This window comes from Danio rerio, chromosome 20 (genome assembly GCF_052040795.2).
Source record: "Danio rerio strain M-AB ecotype USA chromosome 20, GRCz13ab, whole genome shotgun sequence".
NCBI lineage: Eukaryota > Metazoa > Chordata > Actinopteri > Cypriniformes > Danionidae > Danio > Danio rerio.
The window spans coordinates 41,154,133-41,171,574 of NC_141040.1; the positions used below are offsets into that span (position 1 = coordinate 41,154,133).

Genomic DNA, 17,442 nt, shown 5'->3' on the forward strand with positions numbered 1-17,442 from the left:
CACATCTTTTGTTACACAGTTAGACATGTTAGCACACCCACATGCAGGTGGTGATGAGGAAGTTACATAATGAGTCAATGCTCATCACAATCAACTTTTCCCATAAGCAGAAAAGAGTATCAGCATATAGAAGGTGCTCAGTGTCAATCACACAGCTACTAAACACCAGTATGGTAACGCATAAAATTAAAGTCATGAAATAAAAATTGTTTATCAACATTACATGTAACATAAATCTCTAATGTACATAACTGATGGGGAAACAACTAAAAAGATCCATATTAATGTCAACAAAATGCATAAAAAGTTATGTGCCATGCAGGGAATTCTGGGAAAGTCAATTTACGGTTATTCGCCGCATATATATATATATATATATATATATATATATATATATATATATATATATATATATATATATATATGCATACCGTTAACCAGGTTACGAATTTGTACTGTATCATTTTTACAGTTTGTTACCATTGAAATCACGGCCATTTTTTACAGTGTAGTTCATGAAAGACTTGGTTGAACCAATCAACAGTCTTCAAAGCTATATCATGCATATTACTGAAGTTGCAGACCGCCTATTGTGAATGATGTGCAACTTCTGTAATATGCATGAAATAGCTTGTTTTTACCTGTTATAATGTTCAAAGAGATGCCACATTGTGTTGCCAGCCGTAATTAAAACGGGGGGTTTCATAGCCCTTTTAAGTGTTTTATGTTGTCCAAAAAAACTGTCAGGAATTATTGCTTCAGCTCAATTTAAGTAAGTAGTTTGAACAAACAGCAAACATTGTTTCTCTTAGCCAGCATCAGGAGGTGGACACACTGGGGCGCTGTTTTTTTTCTCTCTGTGTTTACGAATAGAGAACACGAGTAATCTTGACAAACTACATAATTCTAAAGCAGCATCCCTCAAGCAGCGATTGTAGGTAGTTGTTTTTCAATAGGAAGCTTATAAAGAATGTATTTGCTACATTTGTGCAAGTTTTACAGAACATGCTTGGATATGGAGTACATATCATCATAATAACAAGACACACACATTTATTGCTGTACATCAGGGTTTATTTTGAATGGTAAGAATCTTCAGAACAACATCCTATTGAACACATTTATTGCACAGACACAATAGTGTTGGATTATGAATGGTTATTCATTCGTTTGTCAACATTTCTTTCAGAGTTCTGTTGTTTACATTGTTTACCCTGTTATTTACTAGTAAAAACGGTGTCGTGCTAGTATAAAGTTGATGTCACAACTTACACAAGACTTTTGGCCAGCGGAGAAATTAAAATGGTCGTGCCCAACTGAGTCTGGTTCTCTCAAGGTTTTTTTTCTTCACTCCCATCAGGTGAAGTTTTTTTTCCCTCTCTGCTGTCGCCACTGCCTCGCATGGTTCAGGATTGGTAGAGCTACGCATCGATGAATTGGCTCTTCAGTGTTTGAACTCTCAGTAATGATTAAATCACACTGAATTGAGCTAAACTGAACTGAACTGAACTTAAACACTAAAACCTGAACCACACTGTTCCAGTTACTATGACCATTTATGTGAAGCTGCTTTGACACAATCTACATTGTAAAAGCGCTATACAAATAAAGCTGAATTGAATTGAATTGAATATTGTTACAAATAAAATGAGACCACAAACTGAATAAAGTCAAAGTTAGAGTTATTAAAATTTAAAAGCAGTCGAGTGTTTTGGCGTTAGGCATATGCTATCTGTCAGTCACTTTTAGCCAATAACCAGTAACTTATTTCTATTTTGACAGATTTTACTGTATTCTGTGTTTTACTGAATTTTGTTTGCTGTTGTGGATATAAAACCACCTAATTCAACAGATTAATGTTTTGATATTCTGATTCAAAGATGATTACATTTGTGTATTGATATCCATATTGTTGCATTCCGATTAGAAGCAAACAGAACGCAGAGGAAAGCATGATGACTGACAATATATTATAATACAGAAGAGCTTGCTAACCTTTGTCTGACCTCTCTGTGCCTGGCAGATGGTATTCATTCTTAAAAATGGAACTGCAGTACAACCTCTTCCTTCTCCCTAAGGGTACATGACTGGACGAAAAAAATATATTCTGAATTCAGCTCAAAAATTTCACCACAGGGCTCATCACTATGTAAAAGTATGCTGTTTGTGTGACGTGTTTTCTCAATGATACACAGACAATCTGTTCTATTGCACTGTTCTGAAAATAAATGGGTATGTAAAGAGGTCATATTTAGTACACGTCTTTCTGTCTGTGTTTCTGCTTGTGGTCTGTCAGTCATTTTGTGCTTCAGTTTGTTTCCAGCAGGCATAGGACATCAACATGACATTAAATTGAAATTGTACCCCGACGTTGGGGAACTTTGCATTTTGGGTGGAATTGAAAATCGGGTTGATGTCAGAACCCATCGTCAGACTGACGTCAGTGTCCAGAGAACAGTCGTTGGGTTTTGGTCACTTTCCAACGCAACCTAAAAACAAGCAAATAACAGCGTGTAACGATGTTGTGTAGACAGTACCTCTATGATGTCTATTGGATGTTGGATTTTATTTGCTATACCTGATGAATAAATGTTAGTATTTGACGTCAATATGACATTGGTTTAAGATGTTGGCTTGACATTGGATTTTGGTCACTTTCCAACACAATATAAATCTAACCTAATATTAATGTCTTGATGTTGTGTGCCTGTTGGATTGTTCTAATTATTTGTATGTCTGTCATTTTGTCGTTCTGTCCTATTTTTTATCATTCCGTCTGTCATTTTGTGAATATGTCTGTCTGTCTTGTTGTTTAACTGTCTATTGGTCTGTCTCGCTGTCCTTCATTTTGTCATTCTGTCCTACTCTTTATCTCTGTTGTATCAGTTGTATTTTTTTTTCTGTACTGCCGATTACCTGTCTGTCTGGTCTGTCTCATTTTGTCAGTCTGTCCTTCTGTTCATCCTTCTATTTACCTATCTGTTCTGTCTGTCTCTGGCTCTTTATCTGTCTGTCCTGCTGTTTTATCTGTCTGTTATTTTGCATGTCTGTCATTTTGTTGTTCTGTCCTACTGTTTTTGTCTGTCTGTCTGTCCGTCCTGCTGTTAATCTGTATGTTGTTCTGTCTGTCTTTCTGTCTGTCATTTTGTCGTTCTACTGTTTATCTCTGTCGTTGTATCTGTCTGTCTGGACTGTCATTTTGCCTGCTTGTCCTATTGTTTGTTAGTCTGTCTGTCTGTCTTTCCGTCCTGCTGTTAATCTGTATGTTGTTCTGTCTGTCTGTCTGTCTGTCTTTCCGTCCTGCTGTTAATCTGTATGTTGTTCTGTCTGTCTGTCTGTCTGTCTGTCTGTCTGTCTGTCTGTCTGTCTGTCTGTCTCATTTTGTCGTTCTGTCCTACTGTTTATCTCTGTCTTTGTATCTGTCTGTCTGGACTGTCATTTTGCCTGCTTGTCCTGCTGTTTATTTGTCTGTCTGTCTGTCTGTCTGTCTGTCTGTTGTTCTGCATGCCTGTCATTTTGTCGTACTGTCCTACTGTTTATCCCTGTCATTGTATCAGTCTTTCTGGTCTGTCTGTCATTTTTCCTTTATGTCTGTTTCTCCTTCTCTTTATCAGTCTGTCTGGCTCTTTATCTGTCTGTCTGTTCTGTATATCATTTTGCCAGTCTGTCTGTCAGTCCTTCCGTTTATCTATCTGTCTGTCTGTCATGTTGTCTTTCTGTCAGTCTGTGTCATTATTTATCTGTCATTTTATCTCTCTGTCATTTGTCAGTTTACCGTTGTCGTTATGTCTGTCTTCCTGTCTATCTGTTTGGTCTGTTTGTCTTTCTCTCTATATTCAATTATCGAAGTCATTCTCTGTCTGTCCTTTTGTTTTTCTCTGTCCTACTGTTTATGTCTGTTGTTTTGTTTATCTACCTCTGTCTGTTCCTCCACCTGTTATTCTGTTGTCCTGTGTCTGTCTGTCTGCTCTGCTGTTTGTCTATCTGGCAGTTCATTTGTTCTCTTTCTGATTATCTGTCTCTCTATCGATCCATTTATCTTTTTAAATATATTTTTGTCATGCTTTATTTTTATGTGTCTAACGGTCTGTCTGTGTCTGTCTGCCAATTTATCTCTGTCTACCTGTCTGTCTTTCTGGACTGTCTGTCATTCCATTCGTCTATTATTATATGTCTGTCATTTCCTCTCAATTTATCTGTCTGTCTGCATGGTCTGACTATCATTCTATTTGTATAATTATATTTCTGTTTCGTTCTGTCTATCATCTATCTTTCCCACTGTTTGTCTGTCCTTATCATTATATCTGTCTGTTTCTCTACCTGTTATTCTACCTCTTTCTTTCCTTCTGCCTATCACTTTACCTTCTGTTAATTCTCTTCCAACACTGAGCACTACAAAGTGAGCAGCGCAGTTGCCGTGAAAACCATCTAACCTTATTAACTGAAGTGCTGTTTATCGTTGAGAGACCTGCAAAAGAAAGTGTGATTGAGTTCAGATTTGAAAAGTGGTAATTCAAGGTTTGTCAAGATCTCCTTATTTCTTGTCACACCTGCTGTGCAGGCCTTTAACTGTAAATTTGATAGCATAAGCCTGAACGTTTTAATTAATCATGTTTGTGTAAGCGGCAAAGCAACTCATGACTCAATGCATCTTTCCCCATAAACCAATTAACTAAAAGCTCAACTAATTAAGTTTTGCGATATTGAAATGAGACATGAATACATGATGCACAGTAAGGGGCTTTGTTAATTAGACATTGTTCTGAAATTCTTTTGTTTGACTAATTTCTTGGCTCTTTTAATGCTAAACAAAATATTTGTCTCCCACGGTTGTTCTTTTGATTTGAGTGTTTCATTGATTTGAGTGTTTCGACTGCAAGACGTGTTTCATGCCATGGATTTATAATTAAGAATATATTATCTTCTTTCAAATAATGTAGATGTCCGTTAACTATATTATTGCAAATTACAGAACTGTAGCTGTGGACATAAGTGAATTAGGGATAAAAGTAGGAATTCCTCTACAAATCGATACTGTTATTTTAAAAAACATAAATTTCCTGTTAATATTTGTGCGTTGTTGTGTTTTTAACCAGTTAAACTCTGATTGATCATTGTGTTCATGTGTTCAACAGATATGAACAGTTTTAATTGATACTGAAGTCAGTACTTTTGACATGTCTAATGTAAATAAGTAATGAGATTTTTTTTTTTTTAAATGTAGTTCCGTCCATCCGTCCATCCATCCCTTACTAGTACTGGGTTGAACCATCTTTTGAATTCAGAACTGCCTTAATCCTTCGTGGCATAGATCCAACAAGTCACTGGAAATATTCCTTAGAGATTTTGATCCATGATAACAGCACACAGTTGCTGCAGATTTGTCAGCTGCAAATCCATGATGTGAATATCCCGTTTCATCACATCCTAAAAGTGCTCTGTTGGATTGATTCTTAATTCTATCCTGCTGTTGTAGCCCATCTGCCTCAAGGTTGGATGTGTTGTTCATTCAGAAAATGCTTTTCTGCATACCCTGATTGTAACAAGTGGTAAGAGTTACTGTTGCTAGCATGAACCAGTCTGGCCATTATTATCTGACCTCTGGCACAAACAAGGCATTTGTTTTTCGGACTATTCTTTGTAAAACCTAGAAATAGTTGTGCATGAAAATCCCAGTAAATCAGCAGTTTCTGAAATACCCAGACCAACCCGTCTGGCACCAACAACCATGTCACCTAAATCAACTTTCTTCCCCATTCTGATCCTCTGTTTGAACTGCAGCAGATCATCTTGACCATGTCTACATCCCTAAATGCATTGCTGCCATCCCTAAATGAGTTGCTGCCATATGGTTGGCTGATTAGAAATTTGCAATAACGGCCAGTTGGACAGGTGTAACTAATAAAGTGTGTATATGTACATTTTGTCAAGCTTTGTGTTTTACTTGCTGTAATTGTTAAAGTAACAGTGAATATGACAGCTATTTACTTGTTTGAACTATTGAGACAGGGTTCCAGGAAACCTGTTTGGAAATGTTTATTATTTGTGCAGTGCAATTTGGTGAGGCTACATGAGCAGAAATCATACTTTAATATTAAATAGTACAAGAATCTCCAAGCTTTAATTTGTCATAAGATTGAACATTTTAAGATACAATTCATTTAAATATTTTTTTCAGTTGTTTTACCAGTGCCATCATCTGCTTGCTTAAAGTATATTTAGCATGCATTTTTTTAAAACTGATCTCATGATTTTGATTATTATGATGATTCACTTCTAGCACTGGCAATTATTATGTAGATTTTTTGTGATACATTTTCTTTTTGATTGAATATCAATATTTGTTATATCTTTTGTATTGATATTCTAGTAGACTGCTCTAGCTCAGTGGTTAGCACTGTCACCTCACAGCAAGAAGGTCACTAGTCTACGTCCTGGCTGGGGCAATTAGCATTTCTGTGTGAAGTTTGCATGTTCTCCCCGTGTTCGCTTTGGTTTTCTCCAGGTGCTCCGGTTTCCCCCCACAGTCCAAAGACATGCAGTATAAATGAATTGGGTGGACTTAATTGGCCGTACTGTATAAGTATGTGTGGAAATGCAAGAGTGCATGTGTTTCCCATTAATGGATTGCGAGTAGAAGGGCATCTGCTGCGTAAAACATATGCTGGAATAGTTGTTCATTCTGTTGTGGTAACCCCTGATAAAAAAGGGGCTAAGCTGAAGAAAAATAAATGAATGAGGATGCACTGTAAATCTACATTTTTAACATTGTATATCTGGCTTACATTACTATTTGTCTGACTTTACTCTGATTTATTTATTTATTTATTTTTAAATGAGATGACAAATTTGACCTACTGACTTGCGGTTAAGTTGTGAAGGAATGACCCTATAGATTTTTATTATGTTAACTATAGACAGTGTAAGATTGTACATGCTGAAAAATCAATTGAAAGTGGGAAATTGTTTTTAAATATGGTCAAAAATAAGTTTTTATGTGTGTAGAATTTAGACAAATTGATATTAGTTCACTAAACTCCCAATACTGTACCGTTTGCATTAAGTGTTAGCTGGTTACACTGAAAAAAATGTATTCAAAGATGATTCCTTGAATTTACTAAAATATTTTAAACAAATTGTAAACAATTTGTTTGGGTTGGATTTAAACAAACAAATTAAGTTGAACGATACTAAATTCAATTTGTTTGATTAAATTCAACACAAATAAATTGTTTGCAACAAGTTTGCAGAAATTTTTTTCAGTGTAGCATGGTGCTCTTGTTTCTTTCTGCTATTTGAGGCATTATTGTACTTTTCTACGGAATAATCTTTCATTATCAATGTGAAGCTATAAAGACAACAACAACAACAACAACAACAACAACAACAACAACAACAACAAAATAACCCTTCTAGCAATCGATGTAGACACTGGAAATATATTATTGTATTATTCTGGATGTTTTACAACTAGCTAGCAAAGGTTTTGGGTTTGTGCCATTAGCCAATCACTGTTGTCAGGATGTTTGTGGCCTCTCAGGATAAGCAAAGATGGCACAGTTTAAATTGCATACTTGGAGAGTTGTGCACCCGTTAATTGGAGCACCTGCATTGGAACAAAATGGCAATGTTATCACAGAGTTATTTTAGATCTCTCAGAGCATGACAGCAACCAACACCTACCTTCAATTGCCAAGTATCGCCAGCGGGGCATTTTTTTAATCTTAATTTAAAACTGCACACTTTAGACTTTGTACCTTTAGTCAGTGCCTGCAGTAAGAACATGTAAAAGGTGCATAAAATTGGCACAATCTGATACAGAAGCTCTGCTCTTTTGAAAAAAGGCTCTTCATAAACGTCTTGTGTAAGAGGCTAAAGGGATATTCAATCTCAAGGGTTATCCTTATCCCTAGGAGAATCGTGTTTTGTCAGGAAGATAGCGGCTGTCTTATCCGCGGCACCTTATAACCTCTCCTCCATCTAACATATTCATCTGCTACAGCTCAGTCACACATCTACATCTCATTGTTTATGGGCTTATTTCGTTGTCTGTTTTCCTTTGTCTCGCTCTGTTGTGTTTGGATCTCTCCCGTTAAAAAAAAGAGAGAAAGCTTTGGAAAATAGCCCTATAACTTTTTTTTTTATTTTTTTTTATGAGGCTAGAGAAATAAAGTGAGGAAAAACACAAGTGCCTGGAGCATCTTAATGATTTTGAAAGGGGGGACAAAAAGGAATAGGGGCAGGGAGAAAAATGGCACATTTGCAGCTTTTAGTATACCTGGAAGGAGAGAAACTGGCATTTTTAAATTAGGGAAAATCAATGAAAAGCTTGGTTGACCATGTGCATCTGACACAACACATGGCTCTAAAAAAGTGCAAACTCATAAAGGGTAAACCATGTTTTACACTAAACCACTAGTGCTCAATCCTGCTCCTCGTACCCCCCTACTCTGCATGTTTCATATGTTTCTGCTTTTACCTCAGGCGTTTGTTCCAATTCAACAACAAGTGCCCTGCAAAGTGGACTCTACAGGATATTATGGCATGATTTCAAGGGATAGTGTTTCATTCAAATTACATTTTAGTGTGTAGTGTGTTCATTTATATTGTTTTTATGGAGGTATATTATACCCCACTTCAAGACACTAATGGCAGTATTCATTCATTCATTCATTTCCCATTGGCTTATTCCCTGATTTATCAGGGGTTGCCACAGCAGAATGAACTGCCAACTGTTTCCTTGCTCCGGTTTCCCTCATGTGGGATAGGTGTATTGGATAAACTAAAAATTGGTAGACATGCGCTATGGGTGAGTTGAGTGAATAAAATTGGTCGTAGTTTGTGAATGTGAGAGTGTATGGGTGTTTCACAGTACTGAGTTGTGATTGAAAGAGGATCTTCTGCATAAAACAACCCAAAAAAAGTCTGTGGAAACCCCTGATAAATAAGGGGCTAACCTGAATGAATGAATGAGTGTGTGTGTGAGAATGAGAGTGTATGGTTGTTTCCCAGCATTCAGGGTTCATGAGTTAGTGTAAGTAGTTATCAGTTCATTCCAATGTGGCAACCCCTGTTAAATCATGCACTTATAGATATATACACTAGATATCACTTACGGATCCTGTGCATGCGTCAATAGCGTCACCACATTTGTACAGTGCTCCCAGGACAAATGTCATTTTACCGCACTAGTTAAGACAGTGTGCCAATCTGAAGATAGTGGACTTTAGTGCCGTGTACACGTGTAGTAACGACCAAACAAAGAAAACGAAGCACAAAGGCAGAACATATTTAAGATTTCATTTTTTACATTTTTGTGTTACAAATTTTTGTGCCAAACAGGTATCATTTTTGATGATAATACAGTGTCTTACTGCATTCACCATAAGATAAAGTAGCACCAACTTGCAATAAATTTTAGATTAGTTTTGTTGAATAAAATAAGAACACAAATTAGATCAAATTAAACACGGAGGGTGGATAATACAATTCCATGCACACAAACTCATGCTCTTTGTCAGCAATGCTCTTGCAATCACTTATCCATGATGTAGAAAAGTGATGTAAAATTATAATTTTCGTAATTTAAAAAAATATTTGCATACTGACCACCGGGAAAACTCCTGATCATAGGTATATGTCTATGGGCGTACTCACACTATGTACAGTTGCCTTGAACCGGGCCAAAGCAAGCTTGTCCCCCCTCCTGTCTCCTTTAACGGCCCGCACTCACATTACATTTGGGCCTGGGCACGCTAGCATCATCGTTAATGCGCTTGTCAGAAGTGCTCTCGCTTAACAGTGGAGATTTCTTTAGTTATATCGTTTAAGTCGTTTTGATATCCAGTGACACGCAGTCTAACATTTTGCTTAACAGATCAGCCACTTTTGACGCTCATAAATTGACGCTTATGACAAATACCTTACAATAGACAGCAACAGGGTAGGCGACATCTAGATTTAATATCAATGTCACACACTAAACCAACGGAAAGTGGGTGAGTAGATTTCAAAGTGGAAGTTTTTGAAAACACTGCTGCAGTTGTGTCCATGTAAAAGTGTTTAGGGGAGTTCAGATTAAAGGCAAGTGCAAACAAACCTACACAACAATGGCAAAGTATAATGTAGTGTTGCTGCTCAGATGTTTTCTAACAGTCCATTAGCAAAATGTGTTTTTTCACCACATTACAACAAAATAAAAGTTAAGGCACTCAAACTGTTTGAGAAAACCATTTGCTACAAACCGTTTGAGTTAAAAACCAAACCTACACAAGTAGGACTGCACGATTCTGGCAAAAATATGAATCACATTTTTTTTTTTTTTTTTGCTCAATCAAGATCACGGATCTTTCTCCTGATTCTGTAAATGTAAAATAAAGGTTAATATGATTAGCCTATTATTATTATTCTCAAGCATATGGTAAAACAACAATGATATTAGGTCTGTGTGTTTTCTGTTATTGTATTATGGTGGACTTGAACAGACTTTCAATATGTCCTGTTTGTTAATTCACAGTAAAATGATGACATCAGAATACAACTATTCATATTTATAAAATTTAATTATTATGTTTGAGACGTGCTTGTCATCTGTCATTGACAACATTATTAAACCATTATTTTTCCATTATATATAAGCTAGGGTTGTTATACTGACACAATAAACATTTATTTTCATGCACAACACTTTGTGTTCGCTATGAAAGAAAAAAAAAAACTTATCAGATTCTTGCTGTAATCATAACTCTAAAATGCCATATGATCATTTAAATGATGTGCGCACAGGTTTGACTTTCACTTCCGAGTTTGGCTCATGGCTGCCTTCACTGTGGGAAAAAAACACACACATGCAAATCAAACCTCCCGCACCGCCCTCAAACGATCGCTCTGTGCAACAAACTAAACGTTATTTACAACTTTATTACCTGTTATTCAGAGCACATGCAGGTTGTGTTCTCTAAAGTAGCCATCAATTGCGTGCACGCGCGCATTCTCGGTAGTAAACAAACAGCTGGCGGTCAGCTCACGTGCGATTTCGCGATTGTGAAAACATCATTAGATGAAGACAGATTAATTTTGGGTGAATTATACCTTTATAAATACAGTATGTGACACTTTTAAAGCCATCTGCAGGTGTCAATGTTGCTGTGAGGACTCCTGCGGCCGCCTTTTCTTCTCTCCAGACCTTGAAAATATAATTGGCTGAATTGTAGAAAATGCTGAATTAGGATCGCGTGTAGGGTCCAATCGAGATAGTGATTTTTTTTCGATTAATCGTGCAGCCCTATATACGAGTACTCTACTCCATTTAGGTGAAGTAATAAGGTATTTAATTAACTCATTACCTTCAACAGTAGAGAGTTTACTCATTTCAAATGAGTAGATTTAACTTTCAGTCAATTTTGAGTTAACTTCACTCATTTCATTTGATAAAGTTGACTGTTGGGTTTTACCGTGTATTTACCCCTTGTCTAGACGTTTACACAACAAGCCTACAAGTTCCTCGTCTGAAAACTTGTGAAAACGGTTCATTGTTAGGATTTACTTGTAAAATTACAACGCTAAACCCATTCCTGGATTAAAGTAAACATGAGTATGTAAGACTATAGCTCTATAATAATATCACATATGAGCCTGGTGTAAGTGGAAAAACATTGAAAGTACTTGAATCAATGTTTTCAGTGTCGCATAAAGCTTTTAAAAGACTAAAAAAAGTTAGATGAGTCATCCATAAATGTAATGGATCTCATATCTTTGCTCTATAAGCCTACTCCACCTCTTTTTGCAGGCGGCCACTTCAAAACTTTTGTTAAATGCGTGTAGTCGATGTTGCATATTCACTGCATTTTTGTTCTAAATCAAATCCAGTTGGATTGAGAGAGTTGGTAGGGAGCTATTAGGTGGCTCGTCACAATATGTGTTGCAAATTTTCAAACCTGGCATTTAGCTCTGTCAGCAGGAAGATGCCGGATCAGGTTACAACCTTTGAAATGCAAGGAGAGGGGAAAAAAACACACACTCCCCTCCCCCATTCTGCAGACAAGGCTATTTGTAGCAGGAGCTTCCAAACAATGTCAGCGCAATCACACCATGCAGCAAAAGAAACTGACGAATTTCATGGCTGGTTAGACCCCCCTTGTTTGTTTCTGTCCCCCTCGTTCTTCCTGTCTTTTTGTCAGCATTGTTGCCATTACTAATGTCGTTCTCTGAGATGATCAAAGATGCTGGTGCTCTAAAATCAGTGCCATGGGTTTGCATGTTTGGTGGGACAGTATTAGGCATAATCTCATGCACATCCTAAAATATACAGTATGCATGCCTCACTACAGACACCAAGATGATTCATAAAAAATGTGCAGAGTCATTATTTGCCTGTTCTTATTTGACATCAAACTGAAGACAGGCTGCTGTCATTTTTTTATTTCTATACAGTGCAGTAAAATGGTAGATATAGGGGCTTTCGGTATTAAGTGTTCTAAAACCATTCTATAGCTTTGTGTTTCTTTTTGTCATATATGCTCTACTCATGGTAAAATTAGTCATGTTGTGGTTGGTTATGAGGTCATTAAGCAGAATGTGCCATATTCGAATACAGGTATGGGCAACACTGTAGAATAATGGATCATTAGTTAATGTTAGTAATGTATTTGTTAACATTATGCACTGTGAGTATGAACTAACATGAATTAATGTTAGTTAAATGAACTTACATTAACTTTATCGAAGATTAATAAATGCACTAATAAATGTATAACTACTTGTTTGTTCATGTTACTAAATGCATAAACTAACATTAACTATTGGACCATTATTTTCTCTAGATATGTTTGCATGAGATTTTAAAAGAGAATTATGGTTATTTTATATGTAATTCTGCACACATTAAAGTTATGTCTGCTCTAATGATTTTATTAGTAATAATCAGTGTTGGGTAAGTTACTTTAAAAATGTAATAATTACAAATGACTAAATGAAATTTGTAACCTGATTACCAATTATTTAATGTAAAAAGTAATCTGATTAAATATTACTTTACTTCGAAGTTACTTTTAAAACAAAAAATATACCTATAAAAATACAAAATAAACTGCAGCTCTTTCAATAATTTAATATTTACTGAAAAACATTACAATGGGTTGATCACAGCAGCTTGACAAGTTCAAAACTTAAAATTCGCCCAAAACTTAAAATTCTCATTTAATTATTCACTTGTTCCAGAAAAAGAAGACATTTAGAAGAAAACATGATACCTGTAGCCACTAACATCGATAGTATGAAAAAGCACTGCAGTATTTGGCTATTCTGTGTTTGTCTGAGGTAATTAGTCTATCGAAATTTGTACATTCCATACAAAGTATGAAGCTTATTGGTCTGTTCTTGTTGCGTAACTCATGGTTTTTCAACTGGTGCACCTGGAAAATGCAAGCACAAGCGATATGCTCTCCCAGTATGGGGAGCCCACATGCCCAGTACCAGTATGCCTCTATTGGAAATAATAAACTTGCACGCGCTAATAACGCGGCATGTGAGTGGCCCCATATGCAGCTATGCTTCTCCTCACATTCAGAAAATACCTTCGATCCCGATCCTCCGAGGCTAAGTTGGACTGCCATGTTTTTGGGCACCGATGTCCTTCTTGGTGACGAGGATTGTAGTAGAATGCTTACTATTCTAGTGCTTGAACAAGTTGCTGGTTTATTTAAAAACAGTTAAAAGTTTTTAAGAGACTGGACATCGACTGCATTTCACAGCGATATTTTAGTTTTTACGCTTAATGAAATTAAAGTACGTCTATATTTTTAATTTAAGAAACAACCGTTCTCGTCAGCTATTTCATTTCACATTCTCCAGCAATTTAAAAATGCATGTTTATTACCTGACGTTGCAGCGGAAAACGTGATTTAAAAGTGATTTCACAATTACATTGACTTTAGTAACTTTAATCAAATTGCACAAATTTAAAATGTATTTCGTAACATAACTGTGTTCCCAAACAATGTAATTGGAATACAGTAACGCATTACTGTGGAACGCATTACATCCAACTACTGTAATAACTGCATTAAAGCAAAAAAGAAAAAAAAAAAAAAAGAAAAAAGAGAGACACATTATTAAAATAATACAGGAATTGTAAATAAATATTAAATCACTTCCCTGTTTTTAATGTAATAATAATGAATGTATTTATTCTTATAAAAGCTACAAAGGATTAAAGTGTCAAGAATCAATTCTGTTTTTTTTTTTGTTTAGTCAACATTATTGGCACAGAATCAGGTTTATTGCACTGTTGGACTGATAAACAGATCTAAAAAAAAATTCTGTGTGGAGTTTGCGTGTTCTCCCCGTGTTCGCTTGGGTTTCCCTCTCTATGCTCCGGTTTCCACTACAACCCAAAGACATGCAGTATAGGTGAATTGAATAAACTAAATTGGCTCTAGTTTATGAGTGTGTGTGTGTGTGTGTAAATGAGAGTGTTTATGGGCGTTTCCCAGTAATGGATTGTGGCTGGAAGGGCATCCCCAATGTAAAACATATAATGGATAAGTTGGCGGTTCATTCCGATGTGGCGACCCCTGATAAATAAGGGACTAAGCTGAAGTAAAATGAATGAATGAATGAATGAATGATAGCGCTTATGCAAATGTAGATTGGGTCAATGAAGCTATTTAATGAAAAATGCCATCATCTTTTCTACATTATGGGTCAATATTGGATATTTTGAGCATGCTAGATTTAGTATTTACATTTAAATTATGCTCGCATCTAATTTAGATTTTAAGTACATATCTAAAACATGAATAATTTAATTTAATTATTGATAAATATAATGTTCAGTGTGATGTTGTGACACCTACGTTTAAACAAAGCAATTTTTTTCTTATTTGGTATCAAAATAATTTTGAGTTAATGAGTTAAACTGTAAAAACAATGCTGGCCTCAACACGGTCTATTTGTGTTGGGACTTCATCAAGGAATTAAGTAAAATGTAAGTGGATTGAACATAAAACATTTAAGTTTGCCCTCAAAAACTCAAGAATTTTGTTATTTCAGCTTATTTTATACGAGTAATTTGAACAAACGGCAAACATTTTTTTTCGAGTCTACAGACTTTAATAAGGATTGACTAATCATTGCATCCCTATTGAATTATATTTTATGTTACATTATATTTATTAATCACAGAGATTTGCAGTTATTCAACATTTTTAGCAGTAATTTAACTTTAGCATCATTTGTATATTTCACACGTTCTGATATACCCTGCAACAGCCAATCACTCATTCATTTGCATTTCATGCTAAATACTTGTTAACTTTGATTCGACAAATAATCACAATAATATATCTGCATTACTTGTCCATGATTTTCAACATTACCGATATCCAAGTCAAACCCCAAGACTCCATTCTGACTCCAAATTGAATTTGTTTTACCACAGTATAAAATGACAGCATAGTCCTCTTTAAACTGCAACCAGTGACCGAAGAGTTTGAGAGAAACCCGGGAGCAACATGACGGTCAGCTATCTGTCTGTTTGAAATTTCCGAGACAGCCGTCATCCTCAGTCCAGAGTAGATCAAGAAAGCTGCATTTCTGCAGTCTGAGCAATGGCTGTGGCAGTGAAGGCTGCAGCCCTTGGCAATTAGAGTCTGGGTGAAATATTTGCTCACTGTCAGGGAGAAAAAGAGAAGGAGAAATAGAGAAAGAGCCTCCCCAGGAGGAGGAGGAGGAGGAGGGATTCGCACCCGAGGGATTCGCACTCAGGAGCAGCTCGTGAGCTTCATTTGATATGGAAGGTTGTGCAAGGCTCTTTATCTCAGCTTGTTTTTTTTTTCCTGTAAGCACAGAGGATGGCAGGGGGCACTGCTTTAGAGAGTTTGCTCTTTACACCGCCGAGGAATTAACCTTCAAAACACCACTGTTATATCCTGGAGAGGTTAGATTTCTGCCTTCAAAGCGCCACTGCAAAGTAGACAAAAATATTTTCGCACCACAAAGATGAGGTTTTGAAATAACCTTTTAAGAAATTCTTGAAGTCTTTAATCTTGCTCTTTTTGGTTTTTGGTGAAGGTATTTTATCTTAATGTGTAGTTTGTACGGTCGTTCTTTTTTGTCATCTCTATAATCGTGTCTTGCGCTTGCCCTCTGCACTTTTCCTGGTGGAGTGGTGACATTACATTTTTCATCTCATGTTGTAAAGGAGTTTTAGGAATGGCAATAGAATGAGGTTGCTGTCATGAAGTTGACAGCTTGGTTGAACGGCCTTCTGCTGACAGGCCAAACACAGTGAAAAGCACAGCAACTGCCATATTTAGGAAAATAGTTTGTGCTGTAAAATAGTGATTAGGTTGTTTGTATCATTTGCGATGCATTGATTCTCCCAGCTGAAGCTTAATGATGGAGTGTGCATGCCTTTAAATATATATATATATATATATATATATATATATATATATATATATATATATATATATATATATATATATATATATATATATATATATATATATATATATATATCCAAGTTTTAGGAACAACAAATAATAACTTGACATCTAGTTCATCATTTGGTATCAAAAGGCCTCAAGATTATGCTCATTTTACCAAAATAAAATATGATCATGACTTTTGATCATGATTTTTAATTATTTAATTAGGACAGTAAGGTCTGACTTTGCTTAGACAAAAGTCTTGTCACTTAATTTATGCACAGTATAGAATATAAAGTCATGGTGCAGTAGAAAAAATAATTAACATTGTGTATGACTCCCATGAGCTTGGAGGACAGCATCTATACATCTCTTTAATGACTTAAAAAACTTACTAATAAAGTCATCTGGAATGGCAAAGAAAGCTTTGGATTCTAAGTGAACTGCAAAAAAAATAATAAAAAAAAAGAAGCCAAAATACAGGCATTGCAAATAAAGAAATTGTATAATTATAATAACAAGAAAGAATTGAATGCAAACAATTGCACTCATTGAAAAGTTGTTTTGCTGTTAGTTGAGAACATTAATTATAAAGTAGAAACAATTTTGCTTAATCCTCCTTTACATTCAGCCAGTTGCTAAAACAGTCCAGGGTACATTTATCAGGGTACAATCTGGGCCTTTTCTTTTGAATGATGTGAGCTGAGAGTGCAACGCAATCTCACGGCAATTGGTAACTTTTTGATTTAGTGACTACGGACAACGACGTGCAGGCAGGTTTGTTGCTAAGTACACAGGCACGCACGCACGCACGCACGCACGCACACAGACAGACAGACAGACAGACAGACAAACTATTAAAATCACGTTTTATGAACACCTGCCCAAATCGACAGCTGCTCTAATAAATTGTCTGTGTCAACTCACTTTTATAACATTTATTCTACACAATAACCACGTACAAAAATCTACTCAAATAAATTGCATTAGTTTTATTTAAAATATACAGTTA

General features: G+C 35.9%; 1 protein-coding gene and 1 long non-coding RNA gene across 50 annotated transcripts in view; one reads left to right on the forward strand and one right to left on the reverse strand.

Moving 5' to 3' along the window:
* LOC147839401 (uncharacterized) overlaps positions 1-17,442 on the reverse strand; it is a 251,467-nt gene that overhangs the window by 55,243 nt on the left and 178,782 nt on the right. The window contains exon 2 of the long non-coding RNA XR_015518846.1: positions 14,151-14,292. This is a non-coding gene — a long non-coding RNA (uncharacterized LOC147839401). The remainder of the gene's footprint in view (positions 1-14,150; positions 14,293-17,442) is intronic.
* gje1a (gap junction protein epsilon 1a) overlaps positions 1-17,442 on the forward strand; it is a 372,471-nt gene that overhangs the window by 30,637 nt on the left and 324,392 nt on the right. The gene's annotated exons all lie outside the window — the stretch shown is intronic.